This window comes from Phymastichus coffea, unplaced genomic scaffold (genome assembly GCF_024137745.1).
Source record: "Phymastichus coffea isolate CEN01 unplaced genomic scaffold, Cenicafe_Pcof_1.1 PCOF00016, whole genome shotgun sequence".
In the NCBI taxonomy this organism is placed as follows: Eukaryota; Metazoa; Arthropoda; class Insecta; order Hymenoptera; family Eulophidae; genus Phymastichus; species Phymastichus coffea.
In genome coordinates, this window is record NW_026706827.1 from 5,515,759 (window position 1) to 5,542,297 (window position 26,539).

General features: G+C 40.8%; 1 protein-coding gene across 1 annotated transcript in view; it reads right to left on the reverse strand.

Moving 5' to 3' along the window:
• The window catches only part of LOC131675175 (uncharacterized), a 929,507-nt gene that overhangs the window by 771,682 nt on the left and 131,286 nt on the right, over positions 1 to 26,539 (reverse strand). The window lies entirely within an intron of this gene.

The following is a 26,539-nucleotide window of genomic DNA, read 5'->3' on the forward strand; positions in this document are numbered from 1 at the left end:
CCACGGAGGATAACGTGACAAAAATTCACGATCTCGTATTGGCAGATCGACGATTGAAGGTGCGCGAGATAGCTAAGATCATAGGCATCTCAAAAGACCGCGTGGGTCATGTCCTGCATGAAATTTTGGGCATGAGAAAGCTGTCGGCGCGATGGGTGCCGCGTTTGCTCACTCCGGACAACAAGTGCAACCGTGAGACAACTTCAGAGCAATGTCTGACGCTGTTTAAGCGCAATCCGAAGGAGTTTCTGCGTCGTTTCGTGACAGTCGACGAAACATGGATCCACTGGTATACACCAGAGACCAAGAAACAGTCGAAAGATTGGACTTTACCTGGTGAAAGTGCTCCGAAGAAGGCGAAGACTGCTCCATCAGCCGGAAAGGTGATGGCTACCGTTTTCTGAGATTCACAAGGTGTGATCTACATCGACTACCTGGAGAGGGGCAAAACGGTCACAGGGCTGTACTATGCCGAATTATTGGGCCGATTCGACATCGAATTGCAGAAAAAACGGCCCCATTTGGCAAAGAAAAAAGTGCTCTTCCACCATGACAACGCATCGACTCATACCTCCGCCGTCGCCATGGCCAAATTTGTCGAATTAGGCTACGAACTGCTGCCCCATCCATCGTATTCTCCAGATTTAGCCCCGTGCGACTTCCTTTTGTTTCCAAACTTGAAAAAGTCACTCGCCGGGCAGAAATTTGAGTCGAATGAGGAGGTAATCGCTGACACGGAAGCCTACTTTTCAGACCTCGAGGAAACGTATTTTTCAGACGGGTTAAAGAAGTTGGATCATCGCTGGGCCAAGTATATCGAACTAAAAGGAGACTATGTTGAATAATAAAACGACACTTTTCCAAAATTTTCGTTTTTCTTTTGTAGGCTAAGTACTTATCGGACCACCCTCGTAATCTCAATTTCATTTCGGATAACTATGTGACTGGCGAGCTTAGGCGTGAAAATAAATGCAGTTGATGTATAAAAGTTTTCATAGAATTAGTTTTCATAGAAAGTTTGCATTAAAAGTTCAACAAACTCTAGGACTTAAAAAACGAATCATCTAAAAAAATACTAATAGAATCAATGCTTAATCCTGAATCGAGGAAGTACGCGAGATTTTTGGTTAGACGCTAACAATTTAAAAATTTATAAAGAAGAATCACGGATTGATTGGTATTCTTCATTGGGTTCTCATCGACATCTGCATATCGTGCCAGGTTGTGCGTATATGTGCGCATTTTCAAGTATTTCCTTTCTGTTTGAGGTTCAGCGTAAGGCGATTGGTGGATCTGAGAGGTGTGATGGAAGAGTGAAGAAAAGAGGAGAGCGATGAAGAGTGAAGAACGAAGAGGGAGGGAGAGAGAGAGTAGAGTAAACTTTATTTAGCCATGGGGTATAACCACGTAACGGAAACAGAGAGAGAGAGTGAGAGAGATATAGATACAAGCTGTACGTACAGCCGACGAACAATAAATCGGCAGTTGAGGCTGATTCACGCTTTAGCAGCTACGCACGTCCATTTCTCCATTTTAAGTTCGGAGTTTTTCCCGAGTTTATAACAGACCCTCGCCGAAGACACTTTTGTTTTAGAGGATACGTGCCTGGTGTGCGGGATATATATGCAAGTGTTTGGTTGGTTTTCGAGTATACAGTGTGCCTGGGTCGCACTCAGCCAGCATCGTTTCCAACACCTGTGCGTGTTATCAGAAATTTCTTTAATCCGTCTGCTCAAAGAAGTCGCCCGACTAATTATGTAAAAGGAAAAAGTCCGGACAACGGACCACAACGAACGAACGATAACGTCCAACCGGCCACAATTTCGGCATACGGGCGGTTTAGGATACGAGGACCTTAGATGAGCCCCTGTCCGGCAATTAAAACACCGGAGGGTTCGAGATCCAGCCTCGGATCCATCACCACTGATGATAGGCCAAATAAAAACGTGCTTGACATGCAGTTTCAGGCCGCATCAAGCCATTCCCGGCACCGGGCGGCCCGATTCGCCACAGACATTTGACTTAACGGCTGTCGTCATCGGTCATGCTTCGGCGTCTCTTGGATCCTCGAAGGCATCCCTGACCCTTCTCCAGGGAAAGAGACGGGAGTGTCACTTCCTTCGTACGGTGAGGCGGCAAACTTGGCGCGACCACGGGCGGTCGAGCTCCATTTCCCCACCGTTCCATCATCCTGCTTGGTCGTGGAGCAGGGATAGGCGCCATTCTGGACTCTGTAGTCGGATGAACGCACAGCGGAAGTGCAGATAGCACCAGCGGCTCTAATTTTCGTGGGTGGCTAGAGGCCCCGTTCGGAGGCTGAAGAGTCTCGCTCCATCTTGGATCCACTAATCGAGCCGATAGCCCCGGCTCTCCAGAGTGTAAGGGCAAATCAATGTTGTAGGGGGACAGGTTAACGCCGCGGCTAATGTCCTAGTTTATCAAGAGTGTCGACGACGAGCGGAATGTAAGACTACATTTCTACGAATCACTTTGCCTCACTCTGATAAAAATATACTTTTATCCCCCTCTGAGCAAAATTGTTCAAATTTTGAAGTTTCGTATGTTCCTTCAAAATTAACGTGTAGAAGCCACCGGCAGTGCATTTAAAAGTTCTCTAGCTCTCTCCAAGAGCTTTCAAATGGTATATATCATGAGTACAATCAAATAGTTTTTCAAACGATTATTTATCGATGAAAATTCCGAAATTTTAAGTACATTTTTTATCTTTTGCCAATTCTTGGGAAAAAATCGCAAGAAAATTCTTAACACGAGATTTTCTTCCTATTTCCAAATTCTATTTAAATCACTCATCCAAAAATAATTTACATCAAATATGACACGAGTTTAAGCATTTTTTTCAAAAATTTACGGTTTTTTTTCAAACGTTCATAACTCTTCAAAACAGTTGCAATGTAGATAATGTAAGTTCAAATCATAGAAAAAAGTGTACACGAAAGAAAATGTAATTTATTCTATGTAGAATACTGTGGAATTTTCTCAAATTTTTTCGCAAAAAAAACTTGTGACCTTTGTTTGCTACAATTAGAGAAAAAAAAATTATGTATACATATAGGAGGTGTGTTCAAAAAATAAGGTGAATTTTTAAATTGCACGGGCTACGTAGATTCTGTCATTAATATTTTTTTTATTATGTTGGTATACATGTCCGTAACATATGTTTATTTAGTTTCAGCCAGTTTGTATGTTTACTTTTTTTTGTGAGACAGAAACGTTAGACGTGTTTTTTGTGCTCGGCGATTTTCTGCTGTAAAAACAATGGATCAAAGAGTTTACATAAAATTTTGTGTAAAAAATGGAATTAAGTTCTCCAAAACATTTGCAATATTGGCAGTGGCGTGCGGTAAGCCTACTTTAAGTCAAAAAAATGTTTACAAGTGGTATAAGTTCTTTCAAGATGGCCGAGAAGACACCGACGAAGAACCTCGCTCTGGACGCCCCTGCACTTCAATAACTAATGAAAGTATTAAGAAGTGAAACAAATGGTGTTAAAAAATCGTCGAATCACTATTAGAGAAGTGGCTGAAGACGTCGGCATCTCTGTTGGCTCGCGCGTTATAATTTTTTCCGAAGTTTTGGGCATGAAACGTGTAGCAGCGAAATTTGTACCGAAACTGCTTAATTTTGAACAAAAGGACTGTCAAAGGAGCATCGCTCAAGAGCCGTCAAACGACGTTAATCATGATCCTGATATGTACAAAAGAGTCATAACTGATGACGAATCATGGGTTTATGGTTATGACGTCGAAACTAAAGCCCAATCGTCCCAATGGAAGACTCCAGAAGAGCCAAGACCGAAAAAAGCATGTCAAGTTCGATCAAATATCAAGGTTTTGCTCACTGTTCTCTTTGATTATCGTGGCGTAGTACATCAAGAGTTCTTACCAAAAAGTCGTACGGTCAATAAAGAGACCTTTAAGTTATGCGCCGTTTGCGAGAAGCAAAAAGAAAAAATCGTCCGGAATTGTGGAAAAGCAATTCATGAATTTTGCATCACGATAATGCACCTGCTCACTCATCGTTACTTGTGTCGAACTTTTTGGCCAAAAACAAAACCATAATCATGCCTCAGGTACCATATTTACCGGATATGGCCTCCTGCGACTTTTTCCTGTTCCTAAAACTCAAGAAACCCATGAAAGAACGGAGGTTCGGAACGATTGAGGACATAAAGAAAAAATCACTAGAAGAATTCAAGGCTATACCAGAAAGTGCTTACCAAGGATTGGAAAAAAACGTTGGCAAAAATGTATTATATCTGAGGGGGATTACTTTGAAGGGGAAAATATAAATATTGATGAACAAATAAATATTTGTTTATAAAAATAAAAATTCACCTTACTTTTTGAACACATCTCGTATGTGTATACGAGGTCTGTCCGGAAAGTATCGGGCCTACCTTTATATTTTCGTGCTAGCATTATTCTTTATCATCTGGTGGGTGGCAACATTCAAAGTAATCCCCACTTGATTGAATAACACGGTTCCATCGATGTTTCCACTTTTCAAAACAGTCCTGGAACTCACTTTTAGGGATAGACTTAAGTACACTCGTTGCATTGTTTTCAACCGTTGTTTTGTCATCGAATCGGTGTCCTTTGAGTGGTTTTTTTAGTTATGGAACCAACCAAAAGTCACAAGGGGCTATGTCGGGACTGTATGGAGGTTGTCGAAGCAATGCGATATTGTGTTTGCTCAAAAACTGCTGCACAAGATTGGATGAATGCGCTGGCGCATTATCGTGATGGAGAAGCCAGTCATCACTTTCCCAAAAGTGCGGCCGTTTTCTCCTTACTACATCACGCAAACGTTTCAAAATTTGAACGTAGTATTCTTTATTGATCGTCAGACCTGTTGGTGCATAATCATGATGTACAACACCTTCACAATCGAAAAAAACAATCAACATTGACTTAACATTGTTCTGACTTTGACGTGTTTATTTTGGTCTTGGCGATTCAGAATGCTTCCACTGTGAAGATTGTTGTTTTGTTTCAGGATCATAACCATAAACCCATGATTCATCACCTGTAATAACTTTTCTAAGCACATTATCATCATTATTGACCATTTTCAGATTGTCCAGAGCGATTTCTAAGCGAATGTTCTTCTGCTCTGCTGTGAGCAATTTTGGGATGAATTTCGCACACACGCGTTTCATTCCTAAATTTTCGGTTAAAATTTCTGAAATGATAGTTTTTGGTATCCCAAGGTCTTCTTCTAGTTGTCGCACAATCATACGACGATCTTGTTCGATTGCAAGTCGCACCCGCTCAATATTATCTGCGGTTTTTGTCGTCGAAGGTCGGCTGGAACGAGAAACACTATCGACAAAAGTGCGACCACTCTTGAACCGTTTATACCACTCATTTATTCGTGTTTTGCTCATACACTCGCTTCCGATAGCCTTTTGCGTCATTTCAATAGTTTCCGAACTCGTTTTTCCGAGTTGAAAGCAAAATTTGATGCAAATTCGTTGATCTTGTTTTTCAGTCATTTTTGACAATATCAAAATCCGACGAACGTGAAAAAGGCACTGTAAACAAACACACGCTGTGCATGAACTATACGTTCGGCAGGTGTCAGTAAGTAACCAATAGATTCGTGAGGCTTTACTGTTGACGTTTCTGTCCGGTAGAGGTCGCTCGAACATTATGGCGCGAAGATATAAACGTAAGCCCGATACTTTCCGGACAGATCTCGTATATATATATATATATATATATATATATATATAGAGAGAGAGAGAGAAAGAGTTTACATGTTCGTACGAGTATTACAGAGTAACCAAAGGCTGATTTAGTTCAGAGTAGATTCAATGTGCTGAATAATACTGAAGTGTTTAGAAATAAATAAGGTGGTATTTCAACGTTCATCTAAACAAATGTAGTACCTTCTTATTTATTTCCGTGTAACTGATTATATTTCCGTGAACAATTCAAGTGTCAACAACTATATCTGTGATGTTGGTGAGAATGGCTAATTCAAAAAATTTATCAGAGGGAACGTAATAAGATTATTGCACTTCATGAACTTTAAATTTTATCTACATGTAATTCTTATTTTAAAAGTATAGAAGAACACTTCATGTTTCAGACAATTTTTTCATTTTCTTTTGCATCAACTATATAGGAAAAAAAGAAAACAAATTTTTTTGTCGAAAAAAAATCTGAGAAATTTCCACAGTATTATATTTATATGTATATAAAAAAAGGAACATTTTCTTTCATGTGCATTCTTTTTCTATAATTTGAACTTAGAGAGTTATAAATATTTGAAAAAAAAAACGTAAATTTTTGAAAATAATGCTGAAACGCGGGGATATTTGATGTAAATAATTTTTGAATGAATGATTTAGATAAGATTTTGAAAGAGAAAGAAAATTCCGTGGTAAAATTTTCTTGCGATTGTTCCCAGAACTGGCAAGAGATAAAAAATGTACTTAAAATTTCAGAATTTTTATCAATGAATAATCGTTTGAAAAACCATTTGATTGTACTATTGATATATATACGAAAGCTCTCAGAGTGAGCTTTCAAATGCGCTACCCCTCGTCTCTATACGTAAGCTTTGATGTACTATATGAAATTTCAAAGTTTGAATAATTTTTCTCGGAGGAGAGTAAAAGTACGTGAGTGGCAGTGTACGCCGAGTTCAGGCTCACCTCTCTTCATATTTGTGTTCTCGTGAAGCAGGCAAGAAGACAGAAGGCTGTCGTACAAGTCTAGATTTCGGAATCACGCTCTGCCGACCATTTATTATCTAATAAGTGTCCATTATAGCATTCTGGTTCACTATAAATTCCTGCGATCGAAAATAATACAATGAAACTGTTATTTGTAAATTAATTAATAATCAAATGATCTTAAAATAATTATCTTAAAAAGCGAAAAATTTAACAAACGTTTGAAAAGCAAATTACCTTCGTCCAAGGCCTTGTCAACCTTATAAGCAGTGGAACAGCAAAATGCGATGCTGGAGGAAACTCTGCGAGGAGGTGAACGAGGATCCCTGGGAAACCGGGTACAAGATCGTGACCGGCAAACTAGGAGCTCGAGTCCCACCGAAACTTAAAGATGCTGAAACAGCAGGACAGATTGTTGACGGATTGTTTCCGACGCACCCGATTAGGACGAACGTGACGGACGACGTGGACGGACTGATACCCGCCGCCTTTGCCATTGAGAAGCTCACCAGAGCAACGAATGCGATGAAGTCGGGTAAGGCACCGGAACCAGATGGAGTACCGGCCGAAATCCTCCGGCTCGTGGCTTGTCTACGGCCGGAGTTACTCCTCGACCTGTACAACACATGTTTGGCGATAGGAACGTTCAGCGACCGGTGGAAGGTGGCAGGGCTCGTTCTTATCCCAAAACGAAGAAGCAATCCTGGCACGCTTTCGGCCTACCGACTGTTGAATTTACATGACACGACTGGTAAACTCTTTGAACAATTACTGAGACCGAGACTGATGGACGCGATATAGACCGGAGGAGGATTCTCAGATTGCAGTTCGGTTTCAGGAGGGGTCGATCGACGACTGGAGCGATCCAAAAGGTGGTCGACTCTTTCCTGGAACTAGACAGACAGTGCCACGCGGCGCGACTTATAGTGTTGCTGGCGGATTGGGGGATATCTTGGAGGCGCTGAAAAGCAACTTTGGGATCCCACCATACCTGCTTCGGGTTGTAGAGGATTACCTAAAAAACAGATGGATAATGTACGGGACGATCGAAGGATAAGTAACGAGACAGATCACCGCTGGGGTGGCACAGGGGTCGGTACTGGGACCTGACTTCTGGAATGGCTTATACGATAGTTTGCTTCGGCTTGAGATGCCGCTCGGAGTGACCCTCGTCGCTTACGCTGATGAAGTGGCGGCGGTTATTACGGAGAGGTCCCCCAAGCTGGCACAGCTGGCGTTGAACCAGACCATAAGACGAGTTGGACGATGGATGACAGACCAGGGACTACAACTCGCAACAGAAAAGACGGAACTCATGTTTCTCACGAGAAAACGCATACAGACGATACTGCACATGAGGGTGGGGACATGCGAGATGGAGACCAAGAGGGAAGTCAAGTACGTTGAGATAACACTTGATACAAATATGACCTCATATACAGAAGACAACCAGGAAAGCGGTAGAAAGAATAGCATCCTTGGGTCGCCTGATGGCAAATATGATTGGGGAAACGGCGGCTATTAATGGCGACAGCTCACTCGATCCTTCTCTACGATGTGGAAATATCGGCAGACTTCCTGAAGACAAGGAAATACTATGAGACGATGATGATGGTACAGAAACAGGGCGTACTGTGAATCGCTTGTATCTTCCGAACAGTCTCTGCGCAGGCAGTTTTGGTGGTGGCTGGCCTAATATCCGTGGATCTTCTGGCCTTTGAACGCAAAAGGATCTACGGAAGCAGCGCGGACATAGGACGAAAGAACGCGGCAATCGCCGAGCGTGACAGGACAATTGACATGTGTCAAGGCCGATGGACAGGAGAACGAGATGATAACTGGACGAGACAACTGATACGGGACTTGATGCTATGGCTCGGAAGGAAATTTGATGATGTTAATTTTTACGTCACTCGGCTCTTGACGGGTCACGAATACTTCCGACGGTACCTTTACAATATGAACAGAGTACGAACACCCGACTGTAAGTACTGTGGATACGAACGAGACGACGCGGAACACACGTTTTCCGCGTGTGACCGATGAACAAGACTCAGACAAGAACTGGAAACAATAGTCGGCAGCATCACTCCCGATAACATTGTGGCGGTGATACTACATGAACCCGTATGGTGGCGTTTAGTCGCTACCTATACGGAAACTATACTGAGACGTAAGAACGTGGACGACTGCCTGACAGATGACTGAACAGACGAAGTAACGCGTTGTAACGAGATACTGAGGAATAACACGAACGGACGAACACATACAGAACCTCCAATCAGAAGTAATATTAACATAGTCCCTGGCTAGGGGAAGGACACCAAGGAGATGGCGGTTTAGTGAGCAGACCTGTTTTTTTTGGGAGTCCCACATAACCCTTTAGTCAGCAAGACTAAAGAGAATCCGCAAAAAGGATTCCGCAACTCCTTGTAAAAAAAACCATGTAAGTAGTAACTTTTGGGAATTAAGATAAGATTTCAAATTTTGTCAACGAAGGAGTTATGATTGTTAAAAGCATGACTTTGTCTAATAAATTGGAATAATTATCCATAGCTTTCGATAAGTTATTTATAATTACTTTGTACAAATAATTCGATTCGTTTTTTTTTCTTCAAGCTTAACATCGTATATTTTTTGCAATTTTCAGCTCATTGCTTCAGAATAAGATGATACAAGCTATCTTTCTTTTTCTAAGAATGTAAGTTTTGATGTATGAGCGGTAGAGGTTCCCTTTTTACACAGAGAAGATATAGGACGTTCTAACTTTGAAATGATAGCATCATTGAATTCATCCACATAAACTGAAGAATCAGGTTTAAAATCATTATCTTCGTGATGATTAACATTCAATGCCGTCACATTCGAGATTACTTCCGTATCATCTTCAACTTCACTTTTATTATTATAGGCTCTGGAAATTCACTTGTAACGATTACTATATACACTACTTGTAGACGTTATGCTTTCATTTGTAAACTTTGACTGCAAAAAAGGTGCGTAATCACTAACATTATAAAAGTTTAAAGTTTTTGTTTTATACACCGATTTTTTATATACTTTAAAATAATTAGGACACTTAAGTCTCTTTGAAGAATAGCTTTCAAGATTAGAGATAATTATAATACTAAAATCAGGTTTCAACTATCACCAAATTCCAAATACCTATCTACGGCGAGTATTCACAATGCTCAGGAATGCGGTGTTTATTAAAAAAATAAATACTTTTTCATTACGTAAATACACACCAAGCATGATTTAAATCAATGCTCTGAAATAAAATCACTATCTAAGTTTGTATACATTCTCAATTTTAACAATAAAATTGATCTATGTAAGTAGAAAAATTATACGTTTTGTATTTGGAAAGTGAAAAAAAAATTTTATTTTATTTTTTATCTTCATAAAAAAGCAATAACCGAAAACCTGTCATGTATATATTTGAAGGTATTGGAATAAAGAATGTGTAAAAAAATATGAGCCAAAAAAAAAACTTTTCGAGATATATCAACTTTTTTACAAGATAAACTTTTTCGAAAAATTGCAGAATCTTCCACGAAATGCCCTTATGCATATTTTTAATTACATAAACCACAACTATCCAGAGGAGATCTTCCCGCCCTCCCCGGCGCAAACTCATGATCTTATCTGCGGTTTTCAAGGGTCACCTGCCCGCCTGTTGGATGAACGACAGGGCGGGCGGAGAGCGATTCCGAAATCCGAAATTTTCCGACACCTCATCTCTTTGCACCTGCTCTACGAATGCGTGAATATGGAAGGAGGTGACCCTAAATACAACGAATTTACTGATCACCTGCGCCGAGATCTTATTGTTAGTCGGAGCTCTCAGTCTTATCAGAGTGAGGCGAAGTGGTTCGCGGAGACGTAGTCTTACACCCCGCTCGCCGTCACCACTAACCCTAAGAAGCTCGGGCATCGACGGAGGTGTTGAGATTTTCGCCGATTCAATCCAATCCTCGGACAGAGGAAGCCTCTCCTTGGTATCCATCTTACCCAACTTCTCTGTCATCTCCACCGTCGAGGATATCGGGGAGGTCTTGTCAACAATGGCCAGTGGAGGAATTACAAGCACCATTGCCTCAACCTCACCCACCTAGACAACCAACTTGGCTGGGTTCTTGGAGTGGGACGGTGGCTTAACTGAGGTTATGACTGTGGCAGATTGAATGACAGCCGGTGTTCGCCATCTCACTTACTTCACCAAGGGACTCATAGTCGGTCATCTCTGGCAAATTGCCGTCAGTGACGACGACTTCCACCGTGAGAGCGACCAATTTCGCTATTTTCTTCTCCATGATCTGGAAAGAAAGCAAAACCAATCTCGTCATCTACCATACCATCCATTCTACATATAATTATATATACAAACAGAAACACTCAACGCGCATTAAACAAACTTTACACCAGGTTTTTTTACAGTGCCGAACGGTGGGATGTATCTCTTCAAGTTAGAGACATGAACCATCGTGCTTTGGTGCTCATTCTCAATTTCAAGCTCCGATTTCTGGGGAGAGAACTTTTAGAACATGATACGAACCACTACATTTGGGATCAAGTTTCGCGTTCCTTCCCAAAGCTGCACTTGAAAGCGAATGCACCTTTCGCCACACAAGATTATCGACCTGAAACATCGTACTACGTTGACTTCTATTGTATCGGCGCTTCTGTCTATCCTGCGCCGCCTTAATATGCTTCACGACCAGATCGCGCAACGCGTTTAACCGCAGCAAACGGTCACTCTAAATTTCCGGATCCTGCCTGAAATTCAAAAACCTCGGTCAAACCTCTGTTGACGACTGAATCGCGTGCATGAACTCGTGTAGGTGTCATCAATGTTTGATTTACACGCTCCACCAGGTCGCCCTGTTGATGATAAACAGGGAAAAGCACGTGCTCCATGCCATTAACCTGTAATGTTTCCTGGAAAACATAATTAAATAAAAACCTAATTAAAAAAATCTATTTAAAATTAATTCCTCTAGAACGCTAATTAAAAACCTTCTAACAGCGGAACGTAGTGGCTTCAGCTTGACCTATTTGGTAAACAAATCCTGGAAGACCACCATATAATGAAATCGATTTTTACTTCAGGGTAACTCCACGACACAGTGGTGACGACTGCCTAAGAGAGTTTAAGAACGCATTTTCCTATTAACCCTTTCGACGTTCGTAGTTAAACTATATTTCTGGCATTTAACGCATTCCACGACGAAATTTAGAACGTTGTACAAAATGCCTGGCCAATAGTACTCGCGCGCTATTCGATTACACGTCTTTTCCTTTCCGTAATGTCCGGCAGACGGCTCATAATGAACGTTATGTAGGACACGCTCCCGGTACTCTAGTGGCACCGCCAAGCACCAGCACTTCTCACGGTTCGTCACTGAGTCCAGAAAATGATTGCGTATGTATCTATATAGCAAAATATTCTCGACTTTCCAATTAACGAATTTTCCCGACCTATCAACAACATCGCGCATTCATTGCAAATACCACGCGTCTTTAATTGTCTCGAAAGCGTAAACCTCCGCCTGATCTTTGAACTCACGTGAGAGAGCATCCGGTACGCAATGTAACGCCCCCTTTCTAAAAATGATTTTACAATTCAACTATTGGAATTCTAAAACCCACCTCTGCAATCTACCCGATAATTCCCGTTTTCCTAGTACATGTGTCAATGCACTGTGATCCATCATAACCACGAAATGGGAATCCTTAATGTTAGGATGAAACTTCTTCATGGTGAAAAGAACCGCTAAAAATTTAATTTGGCTTACTCTATAATTCCGCTCTTATGGAAATTCTCTTATGGAAAAAATTTTGTATGAGATAAGCCCGACAGCAAATGATGAACCATCGCAATGTAGATAAAATGTATGCCTAAAATATGGCCGCGCTAACACCAGCGCCTCCGTTAGTGCTTTCTTGAATCGATCGAAGGCCACCTGTTGTTTCGTGCTTTAAACCCATGTCTAGTCTTTGCGCAAAGGCTTTGTGAGCGAAACTTTAATATTGTTCTTGTGCTTAATGAATCGCGCATACTAGTCCACCGTACCCAAAAATCTACGCGACTGTTCCAAGTTTGTTGCCGCGGGTAGTCAATGATGGACGAGATCCTGTCTGGATTGAGGCATAAACTATCGCAATCTAATAGATAACCTAACATAAGTACGTAACCTCTACATAAAAGAAATTCGATTTTTCCAGGTTAATTTCTAACCCTGACTTAACCGGACGATACAACATCCGCTTAAGCCATCTCATATGACTCTTAAAATCCGCGCTTACAACTAACAAATCATCTAGATAGCAAAATACATTGAGCTCATACTCCGGACCGAATAACGCATCCATCAACTTCGTAAAGATTGCAGATGCATTTACGAAACTGAATGCCATTCTATCAAATTCCCATAGTCCGACATCTGGCATCTAAAAAGCAGTATACTGCTTAGTTTCCTCGGAAAGTGATATTTGCTAAAATGCTGCTAGCAGATTTATTTTTGACAAATAAACCATACTGCATAATTTATATAAAATCGAATCTATGTTTGTTATCAGATAAGCATTTATCTTAGTTACCTTGTTCACGGGCTAGAAATCTAAATAAAACCAATAAACACGGTCCGATTTCTTCTCTACGATCGGCACGCTAAACCACTGACTGTCCGACGGTCTAATTATTCCGAGTTTCCATAAATGTATTGCTTCTTTCTGTGTGAACTTTAAAATCAGAGGGGATATTCGCCGCATTGGTGTTTTAACGGTCTCACATCCTTCACATTGACTATGCGTTCGATTTTATCCGTAACCGCCGGAGATTTTTCTTACTCTGGGACAATTTGGCGGACCGACGCCAGGATCTGCCCACGCTGAGTCTCCTCATAAGTCATTAAACCGGCACATTCAACAAACACATTTACCGTGCGACTTTCGAAATCCGCGAGAGGGTACCAATCATAATGATCATCCGCTCACCATTCACGATTCTCGTAATTGATGTTCAATCGCCATTTTTTCAAAAGTCTACTCTCAAAATCATATCGTGATTCAGAGACGATACCGCGTTTACGGTCAAGTATCTTACTCGCGGCCCAATTCAAATTTTGACTTCAAATCGCCGCACACATAGATTTCTCTCTTGAGATTTCTTTCACAAAAATTTGTGATAAGTCAGTGGGGTCCTGAACTGATCTTCTATCGCTAGGGCTACCACCGAGACTTGCGCTCCAGAGTCCAGCAATACCGTATAGGCCGTTCATAAAAAATCTATTTTCCACTAACATGACCTGCGATATATCCGGATTTTATCAATATAAAACCGCAACCTCACTCGTCATCTCCAATGGCATCTTTACACCATAAACAAGCCCTTCATTCATTTCCGAGGCAATACCGCTGCTGAAGCCTGCCTAGCCGAGCGCGAAATCTTTAGAATCACCGCGCCCCCAATAACTCATGCTGCGACAGTACTCCCTTCGACAGTACTCTCATCGCGCTTTTATCTCGCGCCACGCTTGAAGCTTAACTAGACTCACCGCGCCACACTACGGACCCAGCGACTACATTTACTGTAACACTGCCCTTCTGTACGACCCTGACAAAACCGGATACGCTTTCACCAGCGACCGCCGACTTATCTCGGTTAGTCTTGCCGTAGTTCATCAGGCCATTCTGTTCATCGGCTGACACTTCCTCCCCCGATACAACATTCCCCGACGGCTCTACTACCTGCGACTGCTCCGAATAACACGGCCAATTTGATGTAAGAGCAGACAATCGAGTATCCCTCACCGTTTTCGACTCCGCATCCGAATGCGTCACATCGCGCTCTGCATCACTCTCAACTCTTAACTGTTCACAACGTTTCACTATGCCTTCTTAATACCTATTTTCCGTTTGACGCACCTCCTGTACAGTATGCGTCTCAATTACCCGTTCAACACCCTGAACAGCCGTCAGAGATGAATTGTTAGTAGTTGCCACCACACATTCGTCTTGCTCAAAAGCTAATCCTCCAATTACTCCTACAGTCCCTGGACAACCCGCACTACTCTCCTTTACATTTCGAAGAATCACGTGAATACGCAATGCTTGCTGAAGAGGACAATTAAAGAGGGATAATTGAGCAATCGACGGCCTCCGCCTGCGAGTGTTTCTGTACCAAATTCGCGCAAGTCGGACAGTCCTGGAAAACAAATTCAGCCATACCGTAAACCTGACAAACCGGGAACTATTGTGACTGACGGTAAGGCCAATTACTCGAGTAATACCCCACTCGCTTACACCTATAACACGTGCCCGACGGTCTACCCTCGTTACTCAGACATTGCGATCGTCGATGCCCCGCACCACTGCAGCCAAAACAAGCTCCCACAAAAGGGTAACTCGCGTTCACCGTTACATCCCACCGCTTGGATTCTGTGCATTGCGTTGCTGCGGAACCAAGCTGGGAGGCAGGTTCTCCATTGAAATTCCAACTAAACCCGCCAGAGGAGGCGATTGAACGCCTTCCTTCGGTGGTCAGGCTACACCCTTATCCGCGCCACAAGCTCTGGGTGTTCTTGCCTACTGCGGATTCGATTGTTTAACTGTCGCAACGGCAACCTCACCGATCTCTACTTTGCTCTTATCCGTGACAGCGTTACGGTTCTTCCGTGCGCTCTTCACTTTCGACTCGTTGCGCCACTCATATTGGCTTTATTTCTTCTACCACCCCCATCGACGCCTTCTTCGCGGACTTAGATGGACTCATACACGCAATATCAGCAATTAACGCCTTATCCACGGCGGGCGGAGATCGCAAACGCTGCAACCTCTTTCGCTCTCGCTTGAATTCGGCGCCTAATTTTTTAAAATCGCGTAAATCCTCTAAAGCCCTCGGGTCTTTTTGCAAGATACTTTTTAGATATCAAATGCAATCCTTCCTTTAGCATTGCGATCTGTTTTTTTACAGAAAGAACGCAAGTTAAAACGGCAGATAATACACGGAAACGCCGCTACGTAGTTATTGTAGGTTTCCTCCGTGGTCTGCGTAAACACGCGCAACTCCTGATAAAGGTCCATCCGGTTCAGAAGTCTACAGAACTCCTCGCGAAAGTCCATGCAAAATTCATCGAGCGATCTCTAATTACCCTCGTTATTCTCCAACCATAACGCGGCATTACCATTGAGCGCGGTGCTAATAGTCTCTAGTATCTCCCCGTCGGAGAGGTTGTAAAAATTTTTCTATTTATTCACTTTCATTAAAAATTTCTATGTGGCCATACCACCCTCTTTCGAAAACTTAAGCGGCCAAAAATATATCGCGCTCACGACCTCCACGAGTCGGCCTTGATGCTCGTCCTCTATCCTTTCGCCTAGACGAATGCAAGGAGATACTATCCTTCTCGTATGCATCGGGGTCCGAGGAATATGGGTCATCCGAAGATATCCCGCGTGATCGCTGATCTTCGACCTAGCCAACCTACCGTCACTCATCTTCGCGTCATCGTCAATTTCCATCACACGCTCATTCTTTTTACTCTTAATCACTAATTTATGCGTTCTCTTTTCCTACGACACGGTGCGATATGCAGTCTCTGTTCCTACTTTCAGCATGCTTGTATCAAGAAGCGTGTTTTTACCGACAGAAGCGGCGACAAATATCCCGTCGTCCCTAGATATGTCGTTTCTCCGGTGCTTATCGCCCACCAACGACCCTACGTTTGCGGCGCTTCCTGATGAGTCTTTTCTGGCGAGAAGACGGCACGTTCAATGCCGTGCGGTTCCCCTACCGCCATTGCGGACCGTGACGTCGGCGAACCAGCAAACACCACCGACTGCATCACCGCTTCCTTCTCCACATGATAGACTGTATTTGCTCGATCGACACCTCCTGACGAACTTCATGACGATACACCCACGGAGAAAAGGCCGAAAGTATGTCCCAAACCTATCCGAGCGTTCCATGTTTCCGTTCTACCCTCATATTTTACGGGCTCGTAATCCCCACCACCTGCTTCTGTTTCCGTAATCGCTGGCCTTTTTGATGAAATAGTAACTCCTAGGAGAGACCGAGAACCATTCGCCAGTAAGTCCGTGCCTCCATCCTCCGTGGACTGCAGCCACTCTTAAATTACTCTCTTTACTCTCACACCCTGAAAGCGGCGCAGCAACCGCCGCCTCTCCCGCTTCACTGGTTTCGCCCTCCTCGTTAAAACCGTCCAACAGAAATTCGGATACCTTCCCAGAAAAAAGTCCTCCAGGTATAAAGGTGGGTCAAGGTCGGATTTTTCACGCGCCACCATAAACCGCAACTCACAATCATCTAACTCTTCTAGTGTACCGCGCGTACTGAGCCGTTTTAAAATCATCAAGCTGATCAATTCCACGGGCTTGGTTTCGTCGATTCATCTTTTACGTGCCCTAACATGTGACTCTTTCAAAATATAGCGCATCTTTACGCCATCTCTACATATAAGGGATATTATGAATCAGCGAAGGAGCCATCCACAGAGCACTGCACGACCTTTCTCTCCGGCGACTAAATGCTGGAGAGGTATACCAAATGCGCCTCCCTCCCTGGCGCACGAACGCTGGAGAGGTACTAACATAAGAGTCAGCGTATGTCACTCGACCTTTATCATACACATACAATTACAATTATCAATATAATAATAACTATAAACTAGCATTCAACACCAACACAATCACTCACACCATTACACTCCAGTTATCTTTCAAAGTCAGGAGGCGGGATCGACACGCCTGTCCGATATCCCTATTAATCGTAATAATTAAAAAAAATATTGTGTTACAACGCTCGTCCACGCTTCTCCCCTCCTTTCCCCACACAGGCCACGACATGAAATCCCCGCTGCAATGAGCTCGAGTCCGCTCATAGCGATTAGCTTAAAACAAAGCGTTCAGCGCGAGATCTGCGTCGGCAACTCCGCATAGCCACGGAGATAGAGCCGGATTCAGAAGAGAAACCAAACTTCCCTTCTATTATCCGTGTACGAACGTACCATCACAGCTTGCGTAGGTTATTCAAACAAAACAAAAATAACCTTAAGCAAGCGCGTCCTAATTCTGCGTCTGCAATGACTAAACACTTTCAATTTGCATGCACACAAATATCCGACACGTCGGCAAAAACAAAATTTTCCAGAATAAAAAGAAAATGGCAAGCTAAGAAGTCTATAAATATCGACGTCACCGGCGAATGTATACTCTACGAGCCGATGTCCAATAACCCCAAACAGTTACTTTACCAAATACTTGCTTTGCCGCTACCTCTTCTCTACTCTAAGTGGAGCAAACTTCATGCGATTTTCAACGGTCAAACTTATTTTCAAAACTTTATGTACCGACCACAATGAATTTCTAAATTCCTTCACAAGAAAGAACAAAGAAAATACCTATTCCCTTTGCGTACGCAATCCTCGGATCACCACAAGGGATGCCATGTTACACGTTTTTTTAATTCGTTTGCCTAAACAAGTTACCCGACTAATTATTTTATAGAGGAAAGTTTAAAAGGCTCTACTGTTTCACGAAGGTATAAAAGGGCAACGTTTTTCACGCGCGCGGTGAGGTAAAAGTAGGAATAGGCGTAGTCATTAATTAAACAATTTCCATTAACATACATATACTCGTATATATTCTATAATTCTTCCACATACGAATACGCCTCATTTTCCAGTCGACGAAAGACAGCCGTTACAAATTAAAACGCGATTTCGCGTCAGTAGAGAGTTCTAGCAAAGGAGCGCGTGAACTCCCAGTGACGATGAATGCACTAGTCTTCGTGGCTCAAGTGAAGGACGGCCGAGTCACTCTCTATACCTCGCGTGTTACCGACGACATCCCGAATCGAACATGATAAAGGACAAATGAACAACCTCTGGAGTTGCTGATGTTGCAAAAAGGACCTCTCATACACCAATCTGATCTCCAAAATTGCGAAGTCCTCGGCCCTTGACACTAAGGCAACAGTACTCCTACAGTCTTCTCTGCATTTTTGTAGATGGGCAGTAGCAACGAAGAAAATTCCCTCAAGTCGCGCATACGCAAGTGAACCGGTCGCTCGGGTCGCCGGTCAACTACTAACTACTTCTTCTAACTCTTACTTCTCGCTAAAATTCGGCGACGAATTCCATGCTTAATGGAATGTGCTCTCTCTCTCACGCTCTAAAGTTGTCATCATCGCCGCTGATCTGCCATGTAAACAAAGTCGAGCACGTAACATGATAACTCAATACACGTGCTCGACGACGACCCGGCAGCTACGCAAACTTACGGGGAGGACGAGAGACGCCGAGAAAACCGGCTACTCATAGTCAAGGCCTCCACTAGTGTAGAGAACTCGGTAAAGTATGCGTTAACGGTGCGGACGCGGCTATTTTCCTTGACCGTAAGAAAGCAGTAGCAAGCGATTAGTACCAAAGGAATATCAGCTAGCAGCGGCGGAAAACGAGCAAGAAGCATCGATAAAGAAGGGCAATAGCAGGAAGAAGTGCCAGAACGAAGGCAGCGTCACCAGTAGACGCAAGTTTATGAAATTCCGTTTAAAATCTAACACAAAAGTATACAGTATCCGTCACCAGGGGCTGCTACCCCTTCATTGGGAGGTAAACAGAGCATTCATTTGTTACCCTGATCCTCTAACACCCCGAACCCAATTTCCTAAAAAAACTCGAGCTAGTTACCCTGCCACGCTATAACCCGTAACTCCTACACCCCAATTTCATCAACCTTCGAGCTGGTTACCCTGCCACGCTGTAACCCCAAACTCTTAACACCAATTTCCTTAACCCTCGAGCTGGTTACCCTGCAACGCTCTAACCCCGAACTCCTACACCCGAATTTCATCAATCCTCGAGCTGGTTACCTTGCCACGTTGTAACCCCAAACTATTAACCCCAATTTCCTTAACCCTCGAGCTGGTTACCCTGCCACGCTATAACCTGTAACTCCTGCACCCCAATTTCGTCAACTCTAGAGCTGGTTACCCTGCCACGCTGTAACCCCGAACTCCTGCATTTCAATTTTCTGAAATCCGGAACCCAGCTCTCTGTCATTCACAATCCCGATTTCGATATATTTATAGTATCTTGAAATAAAAGGACATATGTACATTTTTTGTAGAAGATAACGTTTAATTCATTACGTATATTTATGTATAGGTAGGAAATAGCAAATGCAACTACGAAATCATGCAAATTTTTGAAGTTCGAAATAGCTACGGGGAATTTCATTTTTAAATTATTATGTTCAGCAAATATTACTACTATCCCTGAGGAAATTCGATTATTATGTTACTAAGAAAAAATTCATTAGACAAACTGATTTTACCATACTAATAGGTATATGTACGTATTTCGAGAGGCGGTTTTAACCAATATAAAAATACTGACATGAGATAATGTTACTCTTATTTTCCACCTTAAACACACTCGAGTATGTGCGTGGCAAAACAAAATCAAACTATGGCATGACATGGAAACCACAATCAACGATTGCGGTTCATGTGGTTCAAATAGCAAGATTGGAACTGCAACTGTTTTTTTCCTTAATAGAAACCACAATCAACGAATGCGGTTTATGTGGTTCAAATAGCAAGATTGGAACTACAACTATTTTTTTTCTTGATAGAAACCACAATCAACGATTGCGGTTCATGTGGTTCAAATAGCAAGATTGGAACTACAACTATTTTTTCCTTAATAGATACCACAATCAACGAATGCAGTTCATGTCGTTCAAATAGCAAGATTGGAACTACAACTGTTTTTTTTCCTTGATAGAAACGACAATCAACGAATGCGGTTCATGTGGTTTAAATAGCAAGATTGGAACTACAACTATTTTTTTCCTTGATAGAAACCACAATCAACGAATGCGGTTCATGTGGTTTAAATAGTAAGATTGGAACTGCAACTGTTTTTTTCCTTGATAGAAATCGCAAACGTTGACGTATGTGATAACCCAAGATCTAACAGTGGAGGAACGTCTGGCACCTTGATTTGATATCGGTTTGTGTGGTACCAACTTCAATATATGTTTTGTTCACTTACAGTATATATAAGCATATTCGATCAGGATACTACAGTAAATTAGTAATAGAACTTTGCTTTACATCTACGTTTCTGAATATCAAAATTGTATTAGAATGGCAATTGAAATTCACAACGTCATTCAAAAATTACTGAAAACATTCCACATAAGTGCGGTTGTAGAAAGCACACCTATATTAAACGATGCAGAGAAGCAGCAACACGATTATGTTGAAGATATATTGAGAAAAAGCATTGAAACGAATTCAGGTATTGAATGTGAGACAAGTGAGAACTTATGTTTCCTGAATGATGATTTTGATATTAATCCAGAATTAATTGACGATCAATTTGAAGAAATACATGGTGTAGACTATGCCGACGTACCTACTTGTACGGTAACAAATACGGTACTCGACGATGGATATAAAAGAAATGCTGTTGAATACTGGGAAAGTGGTAAGAAAAAGAATCTGTCTTTAAATTCCGTCCAGAGTAAATATAAACAAGTTTCGTCAGAACGTTAGTTGAGAGCATGGAAACAGCAAATTGTGACAGGCGGGACCAAAAGAGAGAATCTGTTTAAAGTTTCAGAATATACTTTACAACAACTCAAAGATACTTTAAATCGGAAGTTAACAGTGCATGATTTAGATCTTAAAAGATGGGCTTTATAAAAAAAGTATGAGTTAGATATGCCTTGGTTTAAAGCTTTACCCAATTGGATATTACTATTAAAAAAAAGCATAAAATTGTATCGCGTAAAATAACTAAATATGTGACTAAAGTATTTGTTGAAAATGAGGCTAGTTTAAAGTTAGATTGTCAAAATTTTATCAACCTCATAAAAACAGAATTATCAACCAAAAGTGCAAGTAACATACGAGTATATAATTCAGATCAAAGTGGATTCAATTTAGAAATGCATACTGGCAGAACATTGAGCCACAAAAGTAAGAAGACAGTCGAATCAGTAGTACAATCAGTATCATCGACTACGCATAGTTATACGCATATTTAACCGACAATATCTGCCGAAGGTACATTGCTATCACCCCTTTTTATGGTATTAAAAGAAACAAACGGAGAGTTTGGACCCATTGTTTCAAAAAAACTATTCAATGCACCTAATATATTTTTGCGAGCAAGTGCATCAGGAAAGCTGTCGAGTGAATTACTTCAAACATGGTTGCAACATGTATTTTTTCCTAACTGTGGGAAAACAGCAGTTTTATTACTAGATTCATGGAGTGGACAGTGTGAACGAACTGTAAGAGAAATGACATCAGCAGATACAAATTTTCGTTTGATGATAATTTCTAAGGGTACGACAGGCAAAATTTAACCACTGGATGTATTCGGTTTTCGATTTTGGAAAAACTTTGTAAGAAAAATATCTGATGCCATTATTTTATTCGGATCAGACATCCGTTTACATGAGAGGAATAATATTATAAAATTACAGTCTATCACACATAATCAATTATCTTCACCTAGATTCAAAAGCGTATTTATTTAAATGGTAAAAAATTTAAATGGTACTCTGCTTGGTACAAAAGTGGGTACTTGGATAAAAAACCTGATTCGTTCGACAATCCTGTTGAATATTGCTTCGAAATTTCAGAACAGTCTATCTGCGAGATTTATGAGAGCAGTTATAAAATGTGCATGGTGCAAGAAACTAGTATGTCTACAGCATTTATTTATAGAGTATCATTATTGTTCACAATATGTATAGTGATAATGAGCGCGGATCGTCTTTTTATATTCAAAAAATGTAATCTCAATATCAGATGAAATGACGAATTAATATAACGTAAATATAACATAAAAATAAAATAAATTTAACGTTATCTTCTACAATTATTTCGCCTATGTCCTTTTCTTCTGAGATATTACAAATATGTCGAAATTGGGATTATGAATAACAGAGAACCGGGTTTCGGACTAGAAAATTGGAAAAGGCAGGGTAACCAGCTCGAGGGTTGATGAAATTGGGGTTTAGGAGTTTTGGGTGACAGCGTGGCAGGGTAACCAGCTTGAGGATTGATGAAATTCGGGTGTAGGAGCTTGGGGTTAGAGCGTGGCAGGGTAACCAGCTCGGTGGTTAAGGAAATTGGGGTTAAGAGTTTGGAGTTACAGCGTGGCAGGGTATTTTTGTTATCTTTCAGACATTTTATTCTATATTTTATATTATTTATAATATTGGTGTTATTATATTATAAGAGTATACTATTATTGGTAAAGAATTTATACAGTTGCCTAAAAGTTGTCAAAATTCGTCATTGTTCATTCGGTTGATGAAATTCCAAAGTTTTCAAAATTTTAAAAAACGTACGTTTATTCAGGTGGCAAGTAAAATTAAATTTCAGGCCTAAATACACCTAATCGATAAAATTGATTTTAATTTAATTAAGGGTTAAATTCATAAATCATTTAGTATTATCATAAATTGTCCCGTTGTTAAATGTAGTCCAGTAGTTATTTATAGTGAAGAGGTATTAAATTATCCTGCATGTGCATTTTGTCATTTAAGTAAGAGTTTCTCAATGGTATTATTTTCCTCATGAATTTGAGGTACTATACATTTAATGGTAAATTTTACAAACAAGTACTTAGGGCACAAATGGGCAGACATACTAGTCCATGGTTTGGTGAATTAGTTCTTGTTTATATTTATTGAAAAGTATTGCTAATTTTTACAGAATATATGTTAATGGCTGTATTTTAATCGCTAACTTTGACCATTTGGCTATTTAGCTGAATAAGTATTTTAAAGAACTTTGACAAAAATTTACATTTCATGTTAGAAAAAGAATAAAGAAAGTACACACTCTGACCGCTTGATACATTTTCATTTTTATCACACTTTAAACAAATTAATTATTATTTATGGTTTAATGGATTAAACAATTACTCTGTAACATAAATACTTTCATACACAAAATTTATCTTTAATCAAAAAATACTGATTAATAACGGTTACTCCAGAAAGTTTACAAAACTTATGATATCACATAATCTTTCACGCATTCATCACATACTACAAAATTAGAACAATAATAATACTGATAATATACTCAACAACAACTTTCACAAATAAGAAAAAAATATTCATTGTACAACTTTTAACGAGGTTAGTTATTTTTCGGGTGAGCTGATGCGTACAGACTCTAAGTACACGTACGCTGTCGTTTACGTGGCGCACGGACTGCATCGTTGTGCATGGTTTAGGGCATCGTGCGCGTTCACACGCGCGGGCCGCCGTCACGGCCAAGTTCCGTGCCATGTTCTTACCTTGATGATCTTGGTATTGACTTCCTCGTACGGATTCCCTATTGATTGCGTTCAACGCTGCTATCCACTGCTGCTCTGTACAAGGGAAGGTGCGTCTCGGTTCGCTCACAAAAAAGGTGCCGCGAAATTATGAAACCGCGACACCTGACAATACATTTGATCGTACGCAGGATAGGATTAGAGACTTGTTAGCTAATGAAACGATCCTGGACTTCAATATTGTGATAGTCGTTCTAAGGATTATTTATTTTCTAATCTAATAGCTTTGTCTACATGCAACAACGTCGGCCTACGCTTGGAAAAACATTTTATCGCATAGCGAATATGGGCGTCGCCATTCTAGGCCGTTCGCATCTTAGCTGCCGCGCGCTGTGATCCACGATCTCTCGTCAGACCATTTGCTCACACTACCGCGGTTCCGCGGAAGCCGCGTCTCCGCAATAATAAAACAGATCAAACTATTAACGAAACTATTATTTTTTTAAATATAATGAACGCGAATGCTGGCCAGCCTACCTGTCTTATGAAGCGGATCGTTTCATGTCGTCTTGTCTACGACAAGACACTGTTGCATCGCGCGTTCTCTTAGGGATGGCAAACAATGATCCAGCAGGGCTCAGGCGTAACTGTCGTCTTTTATTCAATAGCTCCAGTATTTTTTATCTTCTTTTACTGATAAAAAGTAGGATAGTACGTCGTCACGTAGGTTAAGCTAACTTACTCGAGGGTAAGTTTGAAAGCCATATGATTCCATCAGGCTTCCCTTTTTCCCATTACACACACATACACGTGCGCATACGACGATGTCGATATGCGTGCCGGTTAGTGCTGCCCTCACAGGTATACTCACTAAACCGATCGATATGCACGGTTATTAACGTTTTTTGTTACAAACCATTCAATATATATATATATATATATATATATACAATCTGAGCCATAAGTTGAAATTTATTTTATCATGTCATAATTTATATGTTATTGATAAACTTATTAACGAACTTAACAATCTAATCAAACTTAGCAAGGGTTCGATGGATACGAATAATAAAGTTGGAGTGGTTAATAAAATTAGTTTTAATATTGTCATATAGTGTACATTGGGTAAATCAGTCGACAATCGGGTTCACGTATAACTGAATACCAAATAGTATAAAAATAAAGATATGACGTCAGCGTTGGCCAAACATTGTCAATTAAGAATGTTGAGATTTGTGGGTTTGTATGTAAGAACAAATACTTTATTATTAACAAAGAGATTTTAATAAGACCGTATAAAAGTACAAGCGGAGCCGCACACTTCGGCTCAAGCAAATGATGTTCAATTTCTAATAGTTCTTGCTTTACTTCACAGGAATCCTTACATAAGCTCAAGCCCAATAAGCAAAGAAAGAAGTATTTCTAAAACAACGGTTCTCAGAATTTTGCAAACCAGCCGTTATAACCCATATCATATAATCTTAACGCAGGCTGTGACACCGAACGATATGTTAGGACGGTACGTTTCTGTGAATGGATTTTACAAATGATTGGAGTAAATTCTAATCCTGAAGCAACATTCAGAAGTGATGGTAGCTTAAATCGACATAATTACTACTATTTGTCAAGTCATAATCCTCGCTATTATCAACCAATTAATCATCAACACTTTGGAATGTTAATGTTTGGTATGGAATTATGAATGGCTACTTGATTGGACCGTATTTTTTTCACTATAACATGAATGGTCAAAATTTCTTGGAACTACTCCACGATCATTTACCTATGCTACTAAAAGATATCGTTTTATATACAAGATTAAAATTGTAAGTACATCTCAGTATTATGCCTTCACATTTATCAAGAGCATTCTACAACTAAATAGAATACGATGGTGCAAATTTAAGCATCATGCGCTGCTAAACCTAGAAATGTCTTATTAAGCATTATTATACCGTTTGAAATATGAGTAGACTTATGTATTCTAGCAAGCGGTGGTAATTTTGAGCAGTTATTCAATAGTTAAAGTTTGTAAATCATTGTAAATATAAAAAGTTAACTAAATAAAATCTTGTTTTTGATTTCAGGATCTCTTATTTTATCTTGAATAACCTAAAACGACAATAATTTTTTGCGAAACTGTTATTAGATTTTTCACCGTCTATTGAAGATGCTAAGCTGAGTCACGAATACGCGTCTATTGTCTGCGTTACGTGTCACTTTCTTGTATCTTGATTGCTGAGTTTCACATGCGTATTCCACTGTACCGGCGACTTTTGTCTCCTCGCGCTTGTTTCGCTTGTGACTTTGGTGATTGTCACTACTAACTGCTTGTGAAGATTACTGTGTGCGTGCTGGCTTTCGTAACATTCGCCTTTCATCTCTTATTCAACATCGGGAGCTGTTACCTAAGTTGTGGGACAACAGGGGCGAGATTCCTTTGCCCCAGGGTTGCGTTTTTGCTATCACTGGAAGTTCCAGCGCATTTATTAGCTGTGTC